At 37.3% G+C, this 19,305-nt stretch overlaps 1 pseudogene; it reads left to right on the top strand.

The window, feature by feature from the left end:
- The first annotated feature begins 7,238 nt into the window (after positions 1-7,238).
- LOC109372089 (60S ribosomal protein L29 pseudogene) lies at positions 7,239-7,789 on the top strand (annotated as a pseudogene).
- Positions 7,790-19,305: the final 11,516 nt, after the last annotated feature.

The raw sequence follows: 19,305 nt of genomic DNA, 5'->3' as shown, positions 1-19,305 counted from the left end.
AGATACTACTTTCCTTCTTTGTAAACAACAAATATGGCTTTTAAACACTAAATGCAACTGATTTCTGAATATTAATTTTGTATCCTGCTACTTTACTAAATTCATTTATCAGTTCTAATATTTCTTTGGTGGAGTCTTTGGGGTTCTCTCTATCTAATATCATGTCATTTGCAAATAATGACAAGTTTACTTCCTCCTTTCCAATGTGAATGTCTTTTATTTATTTTTCTTGTCTAATTGCTGTAGCTAGAACTTCCAGTACTATGTTGAATAAAATTGGTGAGAGTGGGCATCTTTATCTTGCTCCTGATCTTAAGAGGATGTTTTTATCTTTTCCCCATTGAGTATGATGTTAGCAGTGGATTTGTCATTATATGGCATTTATTATGGTGAGATATGTTCTCTTTATTCCCACTTTGCTGACAGTTTTTATCATAAATTGATGCTGGATTTTGTCAAATGCTTTTTCTGCATATATTGATTTGACCATGATTTTGATTTTGATTTTGTTAATGTGGTGTATCACATTAATTGATTTGTGGATATTGAAACAAACTTGCATACCAGGAGTGAAACACAGTTGATTGTGGTGTGTGATCTTTTCAATGTATTACTGAATTTGGTTTGCTGATATTTTGTTGAGGATTTTTGTATCCATGTTCATTAGGGATATCAGCCTATAGTTTCTTTTTTGAAATGTCTTTGCCTGGTTTTGGGATCAGGACGATAGTGGCCTCATAAAAAGAGTTTGGGAGCCTTCTCTCCTTCTGGATTTTTTGGAATAGTTTAAGAATAGGTGATAATTCTTTTTGAACTGTTTGGCAAAATTCATCTATGACGCCATCTGGTCCAGGGCTTTTGTTTGTTGGTAGCTTCTTGATTACTGATTCAATTTCATTGGTAGTAATTGGTCTGTTCAGATTTTCTGTTTCTTCTTGATTCAGCCTTAGAATATTGTATACTTCTAGAAATTTATACATTTCTACCATATTGTCTAATTTGCTGGCATACAGTTGCTTGAAGTATTTTCTTAAACTTTTTTTGTATTTCTGTGATGTCTATTGTCACTTCTCCTCTTTCATTTCTGACTTTATTAATTTGGGTCCTTTATTTTTTTTGATGAGTCTGACTAAAGGTTTGTCAATTTTGTTTATCTTTTCAAAAAACCAGCTCTTGGTTTCATTGGTCTTTTCTATATTTTTGTCTCTACTTCATTTAATTCTACTGTGATCTTTATTATTTCCTTTGGGCTTATTTTGCTGTTTTTATTCCAGATCCCTTAGCTGTAAAGATAGACTTTTGATTTGAGATTTTTCTTGTTTCTTTAGGTAGGCCTGCATTGCTATGAATTTTCCTCTTAGGACTGCTTTTGCTGCATCCCATAGATTTCGGGTCATTGTGTTTTCACTTTCATTTGTCTTGAGATATCTTTTGATTTCTTCCTTGATCTCATTGTTGACTCATCATTATTTAGTAACATGTTATTCAGCCTCCATGTATTTGTGTGTTTTCTGTTTTTCTTCTTGTAATTGATTCCCAGTTTCATAGCACTGTGGTCAGAGAAGACGCTTGATATGATTTCAATCTTAAATTTATTGAGAATTGTTTTGTGGGCTAGCATGTGGTCTATCTTGGAAAATATTCCATGTGCACTTGAAAAGAATTCTGCTGCTTTGGGGTGAAATGCTCTAAAAATATTGATTAAATCCAACTGATCTAATGTGTTATTTAAGGCCCCTGTTTCCATATTGATTTTCTGTCTGGAGCATCTGTCCATTAGTGTCAGTGGAGTGTTGAAGTCCCCTACTATGATAATGTTATTGTTGATCTCTGTCTTTATGTCTGTCAAAATCTGTTTTATATATTTAGGAGCTCCTATGTTGGGTGTATATATGTGTACTAAGGTTATGTCCTCTTGTTGGATCAATCCCTTTAATATTACATAGCCCCCTTCTTTGTCTTTTATTATAGTGTTCATTTTCATGTCCAATTTGTCTGATGTGAGTATTGCTACCCCAGATTTTTTCTCATTTCCATTAGTGTGATATATTTAATCCATCCTTTACTTTCATTCTGTGTGTCTTTTGATCTGAGGTGGGTCTCTTTAAACAGTATATGCATGGATTTTTTTTTTCTTATCCATTCAGCTGCCCTATGTCTTTGTTTGTTTGTTTGGTTTTAAAGATTTTATTGGGGAATTGGGGAAGGGAAACAGACAAGTTTGTGTCCTTTTGTTCTTCAGTCTAGTTGTGGAGGATGTCACTTCACTGGCCCATGTTGGTATTATCATTGTGCTCTTCCCAGGTGAGGCAGTCACTCATCGGCCATTGGACGGCTGCTCATGGCAGCTCATGGCAGCTCTCGAAAACTCATGCCCGCTGCCGGCCAGCCCCACTGCAGCCTATGCCATCGCAGGCAACTCACGGCAGCCCAGCTCCAGATTAAGCTGCTGTTCACCATTTTAGCTGTAGAGGACGCCATGTCACTGGCCTTCATGTGGGACCCAAACCGGGGCCCTGCTGCTCAGAGCTGGTGTCCCAAGCCAACTCCTAACCAACGCACCACTCAGCCAGCCCTACCGTAAGTCTTTTAATTGGAGCATTTAATCCATTTACATTTAAAGTGATTACTGATTGGTACATAGTTATTGCCATGTTATTATTTTTATTTCTGGTCTTCATTAGCTAGTAGTTTTTCACCTTTCTTCTGCTTATAGAAGCCCTTTTAACGTTTTCTGCAATATTGGCTTCATGGTAATGAATTCCTTTAGCTTCTTCTTATCTGGGAAGCTCTTTACCTCTCCTTCAATTTTAAGTGATAGCCTTGCAGGGTACAGCAATCTTGGTTGTAGGCCTATGTTTTTCATCACTTTGAATATTTCCTAGCATTCCCTTTTGGCCTGCAAAGTTTCTGTAGAAAAGTAAGTTGATAGTCTTATGGGAGCTCCCTTGTAAGCTTCTCTCTTTTGCTGCTTTTAAGATTCTCTCTTTGTCTTTAACCTTTGCCATTTTAACTATGATGTGTTTTGGGTTGGCCTGTTAGGTTCATCTTGTTTGGAACTTTCTGCACTTCCTGGGGGTTGTATGTCATTTTCCTTCACCAGGTTAGGGAAGTTTTAGGTCATTATTTCTTCAAATATGTTCTCGATCTTCTGCTCCCTCTCTTCTCCTTCTAGTATTCCTATGATGTGAATGTTGTTGCGCTTTATGTTGTTCCACAGATCTTGTAAGCTATTTTCATTTTTTTATTCTTTTTTTCTTTTTGTTGTTCTGATTGGGTGAATTCTACTACTTTGTCTTCTAAGTCACTAAGTAGATCATCTACTTCACCTAGTCTGCTGGTGATTCCTTCTAGTGTATTCTTCATTTCAGTTATTGTATTCTTTATTTCTGACTGGTTATTTTTCATGGTTTCTATATTTTTCTTTATGCTTGCTATCTCTTTGTTGAATTTTTCACTAAGCTCCTTCATCATTTCTGTCATCAGTATTTTAAACTCTGTAGCTAGTATGTTGACTGACTCTGTTTCGTTTAGTTCCATTTCTGGAAGTTTTCTTTTATTTGTGACATGTTTCTTTGTTTCCTCTTTCTGACTGTTACTCTGTGTTTGCTTCTATGTATTAGGTATATCACCTGTGTCTCTCAGTGTTTGCTGGGTGACCTTATGTAGTATATGTCCTTTGGAGTCAAATTAATCTGTGCATGTGTTCCAGAGATATCCCTTGTGTTGTGAGCATTCTCTTGTTGTAGTTGAGCCTTGATTGCTTTTGGCTTGTCTCCCTAATCTCCTGTGCATGTGTTCCAGAGTTGTCCCTTGTGTTGTGAGCATTCTCTTGTTGTAGTTGAACCTTGATTGCTTTTGGCTTCTCAGTTGGTGGAATTGACTCCTGGGCTGATTAGCTATGAGGATTGCTAATGCCCTCAGTGTATGAGCTGCCCCACCTCTATCCTTCTCAGAATTACTAGTGAGCTTCAGAAGAAACAGGTAGCAGTGTCAGATTAAAGAACAAAATATCTACAACCCTGAGAATTGTACCGACAGTCCTGTACACCCCAGCAACGGGGAAAGAGCTGGGGGTGGGGAGTGAGACAGCTTTTGGTTAGTTGGAGCCACAAGCAGCAGCTACCTTTCCACATCCCATCCCACCCCCACCTTTCTGTGTGGACCCTGGAATGGTAATCAAAGCAGTGGAGACAAACAGTCTCAGCATCCACCTGCAGGGGAAGTTTTGGGATTTCAGAAGCTCTGATCATGGTGTACTCAGTGCATTTTCATGGGCTGGGACACAAACTGCACTGACTCTGTAGAAACAACTGACCACACCCCATAGCACACTGGAAGCCTGCTCCGCCCACCTAGAGCTGCATTTCCAGGGGAACTCTGGGCACCTGGTGGCTGGCACCACCTCTGCAAGCTGTGCAGAGGAGGTTTTTTACTTTTATTTATTTTTTCAACTTTTTAAAAATTAGTTTCAGGTGTACAAACAATGTAATAGACATTTACACCCCTCACAAAGTGGTAACCACCCTCCCCCAATCTACTACCCCTCTAACATCATATAACAATTCCATTGGCTCTGTTCCCTATGCTGTACTCCACATTCCGTGACATAAATTATAGTTGACATTCAATATTATTCAGCTTCAGCTTCAGGTGTACAGTGCAGTGGTCAGGCATCTACACCATCCATGAAGTGAGAGAAATGCAAATAAGAACCATGATGAGATACCACACTCGCTTTAGTCTAAATGGCTATCATCAATAAATCAGCAAACAACAATCACTGGCAAGGATATGGAGAAAAGTGAACCCTCATGCACTGTTGGTAGGATTGAAAATTGGTGCAGCCACTATGGAAATCAGTATGGAGGTATCTCAAAAAACTGAAAATGGAACTACCTTATGACCCAGCAATTCCACTCTTAGGTATCTATCCAAAAAAACCCAAGATGCTAATTCAAAAAAATATATGCACCCCTATGTTTATTGCACCGCTATTCACAATAGCCAAGACTTGGAAACAACCGAAATGCCTATCAGTAGATGACTGCATTAAGAAATTGTGGTATATTTATACAACGGAGTATTACTTGGCCATAAAAAAGAATGGAATCTTACCATTTGCAATATATGAATGGACCTAGAGAACATTATGCTAAGTGAAATAAGTCAGATGGAGAAAGTCAAATATAATTTGATCTCACTTCTATGTGGAATCTAAAGAACAGAATAAAGAGCAAACTAAACAGAAATAGTCTCAGAGATAAAGAGAAAGAACTGATGATTGCTAGACGGGAGGGGAGTGAAGGTGAGGGAGAAAGTGAGGGGATTAGAAAGTACAGAGGAGGGCCGGCCGAATGGCTCAGTTGGTTAAGAGTTAGCTTAAGAGCACAAGCTCTGAGCAACAGGGCTGCTGGTTTGATACCCACATGGGCCAGTGATGCTGCACTTGAGCTCAGCTGCTACTGAGCTGCCAACAGGTGGCAGGATGGCTTAGCTGGTGAGAGTATGTGCTCCTAACAACAAGACTGACTGTTTGATGGTGGTTTACACCTACCCACAACTAAGACTGAACTCAGCATCTTGAGCTGAGCTGCCACCCAGATAGCTCAATGGATAGAGCATGCACTCTTAACAACAAGGCTGCTGGTTCAACTCCCGCATAGGATGGTAGCTATGCCCACCCACAACTAAGATTGTAACACAGCACCTTGAGCTTAGAGGCCATGAGCTGCCAAAAGGCAGCCAGATGGTGACTGGCACCCTCCATAACTAAGATCGAAGAACAACTTGTCTGGTCCCCCTCCCCAATTCCCCAATGCTGTTCCTCTCCCCCAACTCCCCAATTAAAAAAAAAAAAAGAAAGTACAGAAAAGGTTTGTTACATCAAAGAAAACTTTCAGTGGCCTGGGGAGACTGCTAGAGGGCATTAAGCCAAAACCTGTTCTGCAACATAGATGGGAGGTGGCTGGACTTGGCGGTTTTTTTTTCTTTCTTTCTTTCTTTCATTTCTTTTTTTCTTTCTCTCTTTTAAATTTTCTTTTCTTTATTTCTTTTATCTTTCTCTTTTATTTTCTATTCTTTTTACTATTGTCCTGTTTTTCTTTTATTTGTTTTGTGGGGTTTTTGGTGGTTTTTATTTTTTTCTGTTGTTTGTTTTGCTTTTGTTTTCTTGTATTTTTGTTTGTTTTGATTGTTTGTTGTGTGTGATTTTTGAGTGTGTGTGTATTTACTTTTTGTTGTTGTTTTGTTTTGTTTTATGGGGTGGTATCTTGCTACCTGATGTCAAATCATTCTACAAAGCTATAGTAATCAAAACAACATGGTCTTGGCATAAAAACAGACACATGGATCAATGGAACTGAATAGAGAGCCCAGAAATAAGCCCATGCCTATATGGTTTAATCTATGATAATGGAATCAAGAATTTACATTGGGGCAAAGACAGTCTATTTAATAAATGTTGGTGGGAAAACTGGACAGACACATGCAAAAAGATGAAACTGGACCACCTTCTTATGCCATATAGAAGAATAACTTCAAAATTGATTAAAGCTTAAATGTAAGACTAATAAATGTAAAAACATAAAACTCCTGGAAGAAAACATAAGTAGTAAACACTCAGACATTACCATTACTAATATTTTTACTGACATATTTTCTTTTGCAATGAAAACAAAAGAAAAAAGAAACAAATGGAACTACATCAAACTAAAATTGTTGCACAACAAAGGAAACCATCAATAAACAAAAAGGTAATTACTGAATGAAGAACATATTCATCACTGATACATCTCATAAGGGGTTAATATCTGAAATTTATTTTTAAAAACTCATACAACTCTACACCAAAAAAACAAACAATCCAATTAAAAGTAGGCAGAAGACCTCAATAGACATTCTCCAAAGAGGACATACAGTTGGCTAATAGATATATGGAATTATGCTCAATGTCACTAATCATCATGAAAATGCAAAAAAAAAGTACACTCTTTAGAATGTCCATCATCAATAAATAAACAAACAACAAGTATTGGCACAGATATAGAGAAGAGAACCCTTTTGCACCATTGGAGGACTGCAAATTGGTGCAGCCACTATAGAAAACAGTACGGAGCTTCCTCAAAAAATAAAAAATAGAACTACCTAATGACCCAGCAATTCCACTCCTGGGTGTATATCTGAAGAAATTTAAAAAACTAATTTGAAAAGATATATGGGTGGGCTTGGGTGCAGACATGGACAAGTCCAAGAACCACACCACACACAACCAGTCCTGAAAATGGCACAGAAACGGCATCAAGAAACCCCGATCACAAAGACATGAATCTCTTAAGGGGGTGGACCCCAAGTTCCTGTGGAACATGCGCTTTGCCAAAAAGCACAACAAGAAGGGCCTGAAGAAGATGCAAGCCAATAATACCAAGGCCATGAGTGCACGGGCTGAGGCCATCAAGGCCCTTGTAAAGCCCAAGGAGGTCAAGCCCAAGATCCCAAAGGGCGGCAGCCGCAAGCTCAGTCGACTTGCCTACATCGCCCACTCCAAGCTTGGGAAACGTGCCCGCACCCACATTGCCAAGGGTCTCAGGCTCTGCCGGCCAAAGACCAAGGCCAAGGCTCAAACCAAGGCCCCAGCCATGCCTGCAGCTGCAACTCTGCCTCCAGCTCAGGCTCCGGCTCCAAAGGTGCCCAGGCTCCGGCTCCCAAAGGTGCCCAGGCTCCCACGAAGGCTCCAGAGTAGAGGCCTCTGTCTGCTAATGTGAGGATGGAAGGACTGGTGTGACCCTTGAGCTGCTGTCTGCATGGAGCTGGTGTCCTCCTGAGCTATTTGTGCAAATAAAGCTGAGGCAGAATCTGTCAAAAAAAAAAAGAGAAAAGATATATGACCCTTATGTTCACTGCACAGCTATTTACAATAGCCAAAATATGGAAACAACCAAATGCCCATCAATATGCGGTTGGGTAAAAAAGAGGTGGTACATATAGACAATGGAATATTATTTTGGCATAAAAAAGAACGAAATCTTACCATTACAATAACATGGCTGGACCTAGAGGGTATTATGCTAAATGAAGTAAGTCAGACAGGAAAGACAAATACCATATGATCTCACTTATATGTGGAATCTAAAGAACAAAATAAACAAACAAAACAGAAACAGTCTCATAGATACAGAGAAGAAACTGATGATTACTAGATGGGATGGGGGTTGGGAGTGTGTGAGAAAGGTGAAGATATTAAGAAATACAAGTTGGTAGTTACAAAATAATCATGGGGGTATAAAATACAGAATGGAGAAGATAGTCAATAATATTGTAAAAACTATATGTATAGTGTCAGATGGGTACTAGATTTATCAGGGAATGACTTTATAAATTACATAAATTTCTAACCACTATTATGTACACCTGAAAATAATATAAAATAATATTGACTGTCAACCACAATTTTAAAAAAGTAGTCACAGGGATATAAAGTACAGCATAGGGAATATAGTCAATAATATTGCAGTAACAATGTACAATGTCAACTGGGTATTAGACTTATTTGGGTTATTACTTTGTGATGTATATAAATGTCTAGTCACTATGTTGTTTTATACACCTGAAGCTAATTTTTAATAAAGGAAACAAAGAAAAACATATTGTAGGGTTTTTGCTTGTTATCTTTCTTTTTATTTTCTGATACTATTATGAGAACACCTTCAATATAGAATCACCCCTAGAATCCTTGGACGCTGGATACCTCTTAAGCAATAAAATATTCAAGAAACATTGGAAATTTAGGATTTAGGTTCCAGAATTCAATGAATTAATGATCATTTGGGGGTCTTCAAAAGCATCATAAGTAAATATCCCCTTATAAACTGGGATAACATCAAATATTTCATCATGTTCATCCCAGTAAGAACAAAAAAGAGGTGTTTCATGTAAATGCATCAGCCATCAGAATTTTAGGCTCTATGAAGCCTCTTTTTAATTAAACTTTAGTAATGACTTATTGTTAGACACCCAGTGGCTGGAGTTACATGTACCAAGGTTATTTATGTCTTATGGTTAGATGCTCAAATTGTTCTCCACTTTTGTTTTACATCTTAGAGAAAAATCTACTATTTTAAGTAAGTTTGGGTATAGTCATATCTAAAGAGAATAGCATTTGTACATTTCCATTTTTTTCGAGAATAATTTATATTCTTCCTATGATTATGTTGTTCTAATGGTGGCACTACTGAAGAGGCTAATGTTTAGTGGTATTAAGTATTCTTACCCCAAAGCTTTTTGTGTTATGTTGCTAAACCTTAAAGAAAAAACTTTTATAAAAATATTTAAAGAAATGAAACATACAGGTAAAAAGCCCAAAAATGAGGAATAGTATTTCTGAGGCAAAAGAGAAGGCCAGGAAAGCAATGTGTCAATTTAATCCTAAAGCAAAATATTTTTTATGGATATTCTACTATGTGTGTGTGTGTGTGTGTGTGTGTGTGTGTGTGTGTGTGTGTGTGTGTGAGAGAGAGAGAGAGAGAGAGAGAGAGAGAGAGAGAGAGAGATGTATCTTGGATAATTTTTTATATGCTTCAAAGTTTTTTTATCTGAAAAATTAATATCAGGTTTTTTTTCTTCTGCACTAGGATATGGGCATGTTTAAGATAAATAAGTTTTAGTGAGTCTTTTAATGGTCCTAAAGAAAAATTTATTCATATAAGGCATTATTATATATGAAACCAAAATATATAAAGTCATGATCTACTTAGTTTTCAAGTTGTGTGGCATTTCCTTGGGATGACAGAAGCATACAGAGAAAGGAGCATCTACTTTTGGAAATATGAGACTCTTCATTATATTCTATTCAAGGTTTAGGCACAAGTAGGCATCATTACTGTTCAATGCCTGGATTAATGCAGTATAACATCTCAGTGACAGCAACAATTACTAAGCAGTTTCTGCTGATGAGAAAAAAATCAGAATTCATTTTATTTAGCATACAAGGTATGAAAGAATATGGTGAATGGTTAAATAAAAAAAATTATAGTAAAAGACACATTGCCATTAATCCCCCTCAAAATACTCCCCCTTGCTTCAAACACACTCCTCCCATCCTTTTTGACTTTCTGAAGCAGTTCTGGAAGCCCTCTTTCACCTGTCTTTAGTTGTGCTGTCATGGCTAACTCAGTGACCTGAATCATTTTGACTTTGGGGAAGAGCCAGAAGTCTCATGGTGCCTGATCTGGTGAATAAGGTGGATGACGACACACCATGTTTTTCTTTGACAGGTGTTGCTGTATACCAGAAGTAATGTGTGACGTGGGGCATTGTCATGATGGAGAATGATTTACCACACACTTCAAAACACACCTTCCCTCAATGGTAGCTCACACCCGACTGGCTGCACCAAACAAGTTAAATCCTGTCACACACTGTTACTAAAGTTCGATGTGCTGGTTCCCATATTGAAGACACCTGCCTTTCCATTGGAAGGCACTCAACAACAGCATTCACCGTATTTTTTTTTTAATCACAATGGAAAAGTTCTATGTCACACATCACTTCTGGTATGGCAATCCCTGTCAAATAAAAACATTACAGTGTGTCCTCATCCACCTCATTCACTGGATCAGGTACCGTATGACTCCTGGCTCTTCCCCAAAGTCAAAATGACCATGAAAGGGGAAGGTTTTGAATTGATTCAGGACATCAAGGCAGCCACGACAGCACAACTAAATACACTCATGAAAGAGGACTTCAGAACTGCTTCAGAAAGTGACAAGAACAATGGAATAACTGTGTTCAAAGCAAAGGGGGATATTTTGAGGGGGATTAATGGCAAAAAATACATTTTTTATTTAAGCATTCACTATATTTTTTATCACACCTCATAGCAATTTTAGAATATTCACATTTAAGGTTAGTTACTTAGTAAAATGAACAAAACCAAAAACTGATATTCAGTTTTCATTAAACATTAAAAGTCTTCACTATATTTTAAGTAATTTCTGGATTTCACTTATTTTACCCTGATGTTGTTTTCAAATTGCATTACCTCCCCATTACTGATAACATAGTCTTTATGGATTGATTTTTAAAATTGCTATCACTTCCAAATACGCTCCCTTAAAGTTTTGTAGGCATTTCAGTGAAACTTTGGTCTTGATAGCAATCAATTTCAAGTGAAATTGCACTATGTTTTATGTTTACCCAAATCTTTAAAGAATGCTTTATCATAAAACTACTAATTAAAGAGAAATAATTTCTGTCTTGAAGAACAGATTTGTATCATGATAGGTGCTCAGAGAAAGTCTATATCCTCTTATTGTTTTAGTCTTGCTCAGTGAGTCTCAGCTTTTTTTTTTTGGCTTCAAAATATTTATATATGAAAAATACTCCATTAAATAACATCTCTTAGGAAAAGCAGTAGTTCTCTGGTGTGTCTGAACTAATTTTCCAACCCTCACTTCAAGGAGGGGTATTTAAATTTCCAAAGGCAGTGGTATGAAAATGAAATCACAGATAGTATGATTAAAAGTCTCTTAAATTGTCTCTGAAGAGTTAAATCATTTAATGATTAGCTTTGCTATTTTTTAAATTAAAGATTATATGGTATTGGAGGGAAACCTATAAACATGAGGATTAGCCCATTTAACTTCCAACCACAGTCAGCTTTCAATGTTTTTATCAATTCTGAGCCTTGTGCTTGGTCAGCACTTTTTTCAATTCCTTTGAAGGAGTAAAATTGGCAGGCCTTTGTAATTAATTATTTGGATATAGCTGATGCCCTGGTTTGTGCTTTAGGTGACTGAATGGCACCGGAAAATACACAGAAATACAGGAGGAGCATCATGTTTACTGTTAAGTGATGAGGTGTTTACTATAGACCTTGTTGAGTTTGAAGTTTTTAAAAAAATTTTTGTATTGGTTTCAGGTATACAAAACAACATAATAATTAGACATTTAGTGATAACCACTCTTCCAGTCTACTACCTCTCTGATATCATATATAGTTCTTACTATACCATTGACTATATTCCCTATGCTAATATATATATATATATAATTTGTTGCAAATGGTAAGAGACATTACCCTTAGTAATATTTTTACTGATATATCTTCCTGGGCAAGGGAAGCAAAAGAAAAAATAAACAAATGTGACTACATCAAACTAAAAAGTCTTTTCACAGCAAAGGAAACCATCAACAAAACAAAAAGACATCCTACTGAATGGGAGAAGATATTTACCAATGATACATCTGATAAGGGGTTAATATCCAAAATTTATTATAAAAAATAAAAAACATATACAACTCAACACCAGGAAAACAACCCAATTTAAAAATAGGCAGAGGGCATGAAGAGACATTTCTCTAAAAAGGACCTACAGATGCCAATAGACATATGAGAAAATGCTCAACATTACCTAGTTTCAGAGAAATACAAATAAAAACCACAATGAGATACCCCCTCACTCCTGTCAGAATGGCTATCATCAATAAATCAACAAACAAGTGTTGGTGAGGATGTGGAGATAAGAGAACACTTGTGCACTGTTGGTGGGATTGCAGATTGGTGCAGCCACTATGGAAGACTGTATGGAGGTTTCTCAAAGAATTAAAATTAGAACTACCTTATGACGCAGAGGTTCCACTCCTGGGTATAACTGCTAATATTTATAAGGGTGCTTTTTCTCCACTGGATATATAGAAAACTTTTAAGCATGGTGAATTTATGTTTTTACTTAAACATATTAAAATATATTTATTTGTTTCATTCCCCCCTCAAAAAAAGAAAAGTCTCTAATGGTGAAAATAGGAAATGTGTGATTCTATTAAACACTACCCACACTCTACCTACTATCTACTTCAGTTTTAAAAATAACTCATGATTTTGGCAACTTAGCCAAGGAAGTTTCAAGTGATATTTCTCTAGGTTATGTTCTTCTTAAGAGAATAATTCTTAGATGTATATTACTGAGAATCAAGGTGGTTAGGGACCATATTAGTAAAGATGGAGATAAATTCATCTTGGGCAGCAAAGTTGCCATCATCTACATCAGCTGCCAAAGAGCTTTGTGATTTTTTTTCCTTTTGGTTTTAAAAAAAAGGTTTAGAAAAGTGAAACACCTTATTTATGGTCACAGAGCTGGATAGTGGTTCTGGCAACTCGATTCAAGTTTTCATAAGTTTCCATTCACTATTCCCTCAATATGACCATAATATGATAAAAAACTAAGGATATTTAGAACTTGAGTGCTATTGAATAAGATTTTTGAAGTCATAATCAATGGTAGAAGTTTTCAGACTTTGAGAGCTTTGATTAAGTTTTTTGGTGATGGACAAGCTGAGTGGCTCAGTTGTTTAAGAGTGCAAGCTCTGAGCAATAGGGTCACAGGTTAGATTCTCACAAGGGCCAGTGAGCTGTGCCCAAGCTGAGCTGACACTGAGAGCTGCCAACAGGTGGCAGGATGGCTCAGCTGGTGAGAGCACATGCTCCTAACAATAAGGATGCAGGTTTGACTCCCCCATGGGATGGTGGGCTACACCCACCTGCAACTAAGATTGAACATGGCACCTTGAGTTTAGCGGCCAGGAGCTGCCAACGGCTGGATAGTGACTGGACTTGGAGCTGAGCTAGCTGTACCTTCCACTAAGTTTGAAGGACAACAACTTGGTTGTTCCCCTTCCCCAATTCCCCAACACTGTTCCCCTTCCCCAATTCCCCAATAAAAATCTTTAAAAAACATTCTTCGGTGATAATTGAGAATTTAAAACCATTATTATAATTGAAGACTTAAGAGAAAGAAAGCAATTACAATTGACCTGAAGATACTTTTTTCTTGGAGTGAAAGTGGTATCTCTGTAGCCACTTCTTGAAAGAAAACAACTATTTTACACCACTTGGCATCTTTCTATGCACCTAGATGTGTTATGTACAAATTGTAGTGACTCAACAAATATTTGACTAATGAATCATGGAAAACTGACAAGTAAAGAACTAAGATCAGTGTGCTTTGCCCAGTAAACAATTTAGAACCTTTTGTAATCCTTTTGGGAGGGGCCATGTCTACCTGAAGCCAAACAGCATTACCATATTACCATATTCTCTCCCTCTCTCTCCTTTTCTATCTCTCACTCTCTTTCTCATGCTAGTATTTGTTGAGAGTTTACAATGTTTCAGGCACTCTACTAAGCATTAGAGCATTATATATTGACTATTTTATTTAATTTTTATTACAGTCCTATGAAATAAATTCTATAAACATAAAACAGAAAACCAGAATATTCCAATTTAGCCAGTATGAGCAGAATCTGTTGCAGTAACAGAAAATCCAAGAGAAATTCTCAACTAATAGTTTGAAACTAATTATCCAATTTGTAATGATCTAACCTGTGTTAAATGATTGGGAAGCTTTTAAAATTTTCTTAAACATAAAACCAATGGCGCTATCCTTTTTAATTAAGAGTTAACAAGATTAAGAAATAAGCTTACCACATATACTTGTTTATGCAAATTTGGTACTGATGATCACTAAAATAAACATGAGGTATAATTTGTTAAGACCTTGGGAAGAGTCAAGCACACTGAGAAGAAATTTGTGACTCATGATCTGTACCAATACAACTGTTATCTTAAGAATCTCAGCATTAATAAAAATAATAAAAGCTACCTAGATACTAAGGTGAGTTAGCTGATTTTGAAAAATATGAACACCATAAATAGCCAAGAAATTCAATTGCAATGAAAACACTTATGCTCATGGGCCAGCCGGGTGGTGCATTGGTTGAGTTGGCTTTGGACACCAGCTCTGAGAAGCAGGGCCCCGGTTCGGATCTTGCATTAGGGCCAGTGATGCTGCACCCTCTACAGCTAAGATGGTGAATGGCAGCTCAACCTGGAGCTGGGCTGCCACGACTCGATGATGGCAAAGGCTGCAGTGGAGCTGCAGTGGGCTCCCGTAAGCTATTGTGAGCGGCCGGCAGCCGGTGTGAGCTGCCGAGAGCCAGCGTTAGCAGCCATCCAGTGACTGGCGACCAATCTGCCTCACCCGGGAAGAGCATAATGATACCAACATGGGCCAGTGAAGCAACATCCTCCACAACTAGACTGAAGAACAAAAGGACAGCAACTTGTCATGTTCCACTCCTTCAATTCCCCAATAAAATCTTTTTTAAAAAAAGAAAACATTTATGCCCTAACACTTTCTACAGAAAATGTTTGTTTAATAAATGTGTTTTTCACTAAATGATCTCTCATATTATTGCACTGAGCAAAATATGAGTGGTTTTATTTTAATAATATCAAAATGGGACCTACATGTCTATCTTATAATATTACCTATCACTCATTTCTTTGGGCTTTTTTGTTTTTGTTTTTTTTTAGCTGAGCCATCCTGCTACCTGTTGGCAGCTCAGCGGCAACTCAGCTCGGGCCAGGCATTGAACTACTGTTGCTCAGAGCTTGCACTCTTGCAGAGCTCTTAACCAACTGAGCCACTTGGCCAGCCCACTCATTTCTTAATGAAAGAAAAATAGTTTAAATTTCCTCTATGCTAATATTTAAAATGTGAAAGTAAAATCTTTACATTCTATGCATTTTTAATAGGATGGCTCCATGTCCAGAATATCCATGTTCACATGTGTCTTCAGTTTAATGTGTGGGGAAATACTGCTGATAGTCTTTCCTTCTGCTTCCATCTGTGTCTTGTTTTGCAAAGCACTATTCTAAAGGTTCTTATTGAGTAATGAGACAACTTTTTTCACAAAAAGAATCACAACATTCTTTCTATATTGCCTGAAACTCATTTGTTGCAGTGTGGGCCGGAGCTCTAGGGACTTAGCAGGCCTGGTGCTAAACAGCCTTTGTGCAAACAGTGTTACACAGGAAGCTGTAATCTAATCTAGGAGCATGTAATAGGAGCCAGGAGTTGGAGGCAGATTGGTTTCTCAGTTATCTCAACAGTACAGCAAGCGACTGAAAGGAAAAACTATCTCGCTAGGATAAAGTGTTAAACAACCAGCACCACACTGACCATAAAACACGGTAGGCCCTCAGCAAATATATTTTGAAAGAATATTTGCTGCCTAAACTAAGAGAAATTTTGGTAAAATGTGAAGGCTGACTGCACTAGTTCCCTTGTGAAATATAGCTTCTAATGATCTTTATACCATTTCATAATGCACTTAGCAGAAATCAAAATTATTTTAAAAATAACAAAATTATGTTCATTTCTTTATGTAATTAGCTTTTCTTTTCTTTTCTTTCTTTTTTTTTAAAAGATTTTTATGAGAGAATTGGGGGAGGGGAACAGCACTGGGGAATTGGGGGAAGGGGAACAGACAAGTTGCTGTCCTTTTGTTCTTCAGTCTAGTTGTGGAGGACCTTGCTTCACTGGCCCAAGTTGGCACCATCATTGTGCTCTTCCCGGGCGAGGCAGATCAGTCGCCAGCTTCTGAACGGCTGCTCACAGTGGCTGTTGGTCGCTCATGCTAGCTGCTGGCTATACACGGTAGCTTATGGCAGCCCACTGCAGCAGGGAGCTGCAGCCTATGCCGTCGCTGGCGACCCAGACAGCCCAGCCCCAGGTCGAGCTGCCATTCACCATCTTAGCTGCAGAGGGCAGTGTCACTGGCCCTCATATGTGGGATCCGAACCGGGGCCCTCTGGCATCCCAAGCCAGTTCTTAACCAACACGCCACTTGGCCAGCCCTGTAATTAGCTTTTCAAACATAGGGGTGTGTCCATCATTAGCAATATTAATGTGGATTTTATTAACTTAATGCCATGATTTTACTTTAACTATAACCTCCACAATCAGTAAATAAGTACTTGGTGATTTTCTCTCTCTCTAGGCACTTGGATTTCCTTCAGTAATATAAAGCCCCTGTGAACTCTAATGATTCATCACCAATAGGGTTCATTCAGCAACTTCTTCAATTGCTTCCACATCTCCCACTCTCTCTAAAGATGCAATTCATAAATGCAGGTGTGGGAAACATAATTCAGAGCATAATATTTTACATGTCTTCTTAACAATTGCTTTACTTCACTCACTTTTCACCATGTAAAGCCTTACTCTATATGAAGAAACCCACAGGAGAACTTCACAGATACTAAAAACATACACACTATAAATTAATAATTGCCACTTGAGGGAACTAAAGAAAAAGAAAAGAACTCACACAATCCAATGTAAAGAATTAGCTTTTTAGTGACATGGCTTTACATTTAAATTCATTTTAATGTGTAAATTTATTTATTATTTATTTTTATTAATTATTTTTTTTGTGACTCCTGGGTTTTTATATACTTATGTCTGGTGAGTTGCCTTGAAGGAAAAATTGAGGGTGCTTTGAAGTGCATGTTACAGGTATGAAAGAGGAAATACTCTTGTTTTCTTACACTACTCTTTATTACTACCACATTATAGTACTTCTGAAACCGGATGTGTGGGTGTTTCTCCCATACCAAGCAATTCTGTAATTTTCTGCAGACACCAAATGAGTGTCTTACAATTCAATTCTGTCACTATCTACCTGGAGATAGCATCAGATCCCACAGGTTAAGAGCTCAGTCCTACAAGACTGCTTTCCCACCAGACACCAATTACAAGTCCAAGGTTGTCACCTGTGCTTCTGATCTACTGGCTGTAAATTGGAGGTTCCCATGACCCATTTCCTCAGGTTTGATAGTTTGCTAGAGCAGCTCAGAACTCAGGAAAACAGTTTACTTAGCAGTTTACTAGTTTATTACAAAAGAATACAATTCAGGTGCAGGCAGATGAAGAGATGCACAGGGCAAGGTGTGTGGGAAAGGGAGAAGAGCTTCCATGTCCTATCAGGGCAAGCTACCCTCCTGTCACCTCCATTGCCCATCAACCTGGAAGCTCCAATGTGTAAATTTAAATACCAATTACAACCGAGCACAAAACTGAGTCTTATTGATAAATATAGTCAAATGGTTAATAGTGCACCGTGTTTTTAACCAAAATGACCATTGCATATTAAATAAACAAGACAGTGCAACTAATCTATCTGAGGAAGAATGCATTGTGAATTTTCATTTGTAGTGAATATTTATAGTTATTCTACTATTTAGGTAGATACCATATTTATGTACTGTATATCCATTTATAAAATATCTTACATAACTTACTTTCTTTTTTAAAAGGCTTTTTTATTTTTCAACTATACTTGACATACAATATTATATTAGTTTCAGTTGTACAACATACTTGTAGTTATTAGATATTTATATAACTTACAAAGTGATCACCCCGATAAGTCCAGTGCCCATCTGACACCATGCATAGTTATTACACTATTATTGACTATATTGTTTTTGCTGTACTTTACATCTCCATGACTGTTTTTATACCTGTGGATTTGCACGTCTTAATCCCTTCCCCCTTTTCACCCATTCTTACAACCCTCCTACTATCTGGCAGCCATGAAAATGTTCCCAGTATGTTTTCTGTTCTTGTTTGTTTATTTTACCTTTTAGATTTCACATATAAGTGAGATCATATGGTATTTGTCTTTCTATCTCTGACTTATTTCACTTGGCATAATACCCTCCAGGTTCATTTTTGTTCTTGCAAATGACAAGATTTCATTTTTTATGGCTGAGTAATATTCCATTGAATATATGTACCACCTCTTCTTTACTGATTTGTCTATCAATGGACACTTAGGTTGCTTTCATATCTTGGCCATTGTAAATAATATTGCAATTAACATAAGGATGCACATTTTTTTCCTAATTAATGTTTTGGGTTTCTTCATATAGATACTCTGAAGTGGAATGACTGGATCCTTTGTCTCTTATAGGCTTTTATATTCCATTCCTTTATTTTCAGTTTGTGTGTGTCTTTTGATCGAAGTGTGTCTCTTGCAGGCAGCATATGTATGAGTCTTGTTTTCTTACCCATTCAGGCATCTTATCTTAAGAGTGGAGCATATAATCCATTTACATTCAAGGTAATTGTTGATAGATATGAGGTTATTGCCATCTCATTATTCATATTTTTTATTTTTATTTTTTTATCTTAAAGAAGTCCCTCTAACATTTCTTGTAATACTGGTTTGGTGGTGAACTCCTTTAGCATTGTCTTATCTGTGAAGCTCTTTATCTGTGCTTTGATTCTAAGTGATAGCTTTGCTGGGTAATGTAATCTTGGTTGGAGTTCCTTGCTTTTCATTACTTTGAATGTTTTGTGCTAATTGCTTCTGGCCTTCAAAATTTCTGTTGAGAAATCAGCTGACAGTCTTATGAGAGCTCCGTTGTAGATAACGGACTGCATTTCTCTTGCTGCTTTT

Source organism: Hipposideros armiger, unplaced genomic scaffold, assembly GCF_001890085.2.
Source record: "Hipposideros armiger isolate ML-2016 unplaced genomic scaffold, ASM189008v1 scaffold_611, whole genome shotgun sequence".
NCBI lineage: Eukaryota > Metazoa > Chordata > Mammalia > Chiroptera > Hipposideridae > Hipposideros > Hipposideros armiger.
The sequence above is the reverse complement of the archived record's forward strand: the minus strand, read 5'-3'. Positions and strand labels throughout refer to the sequence as shown.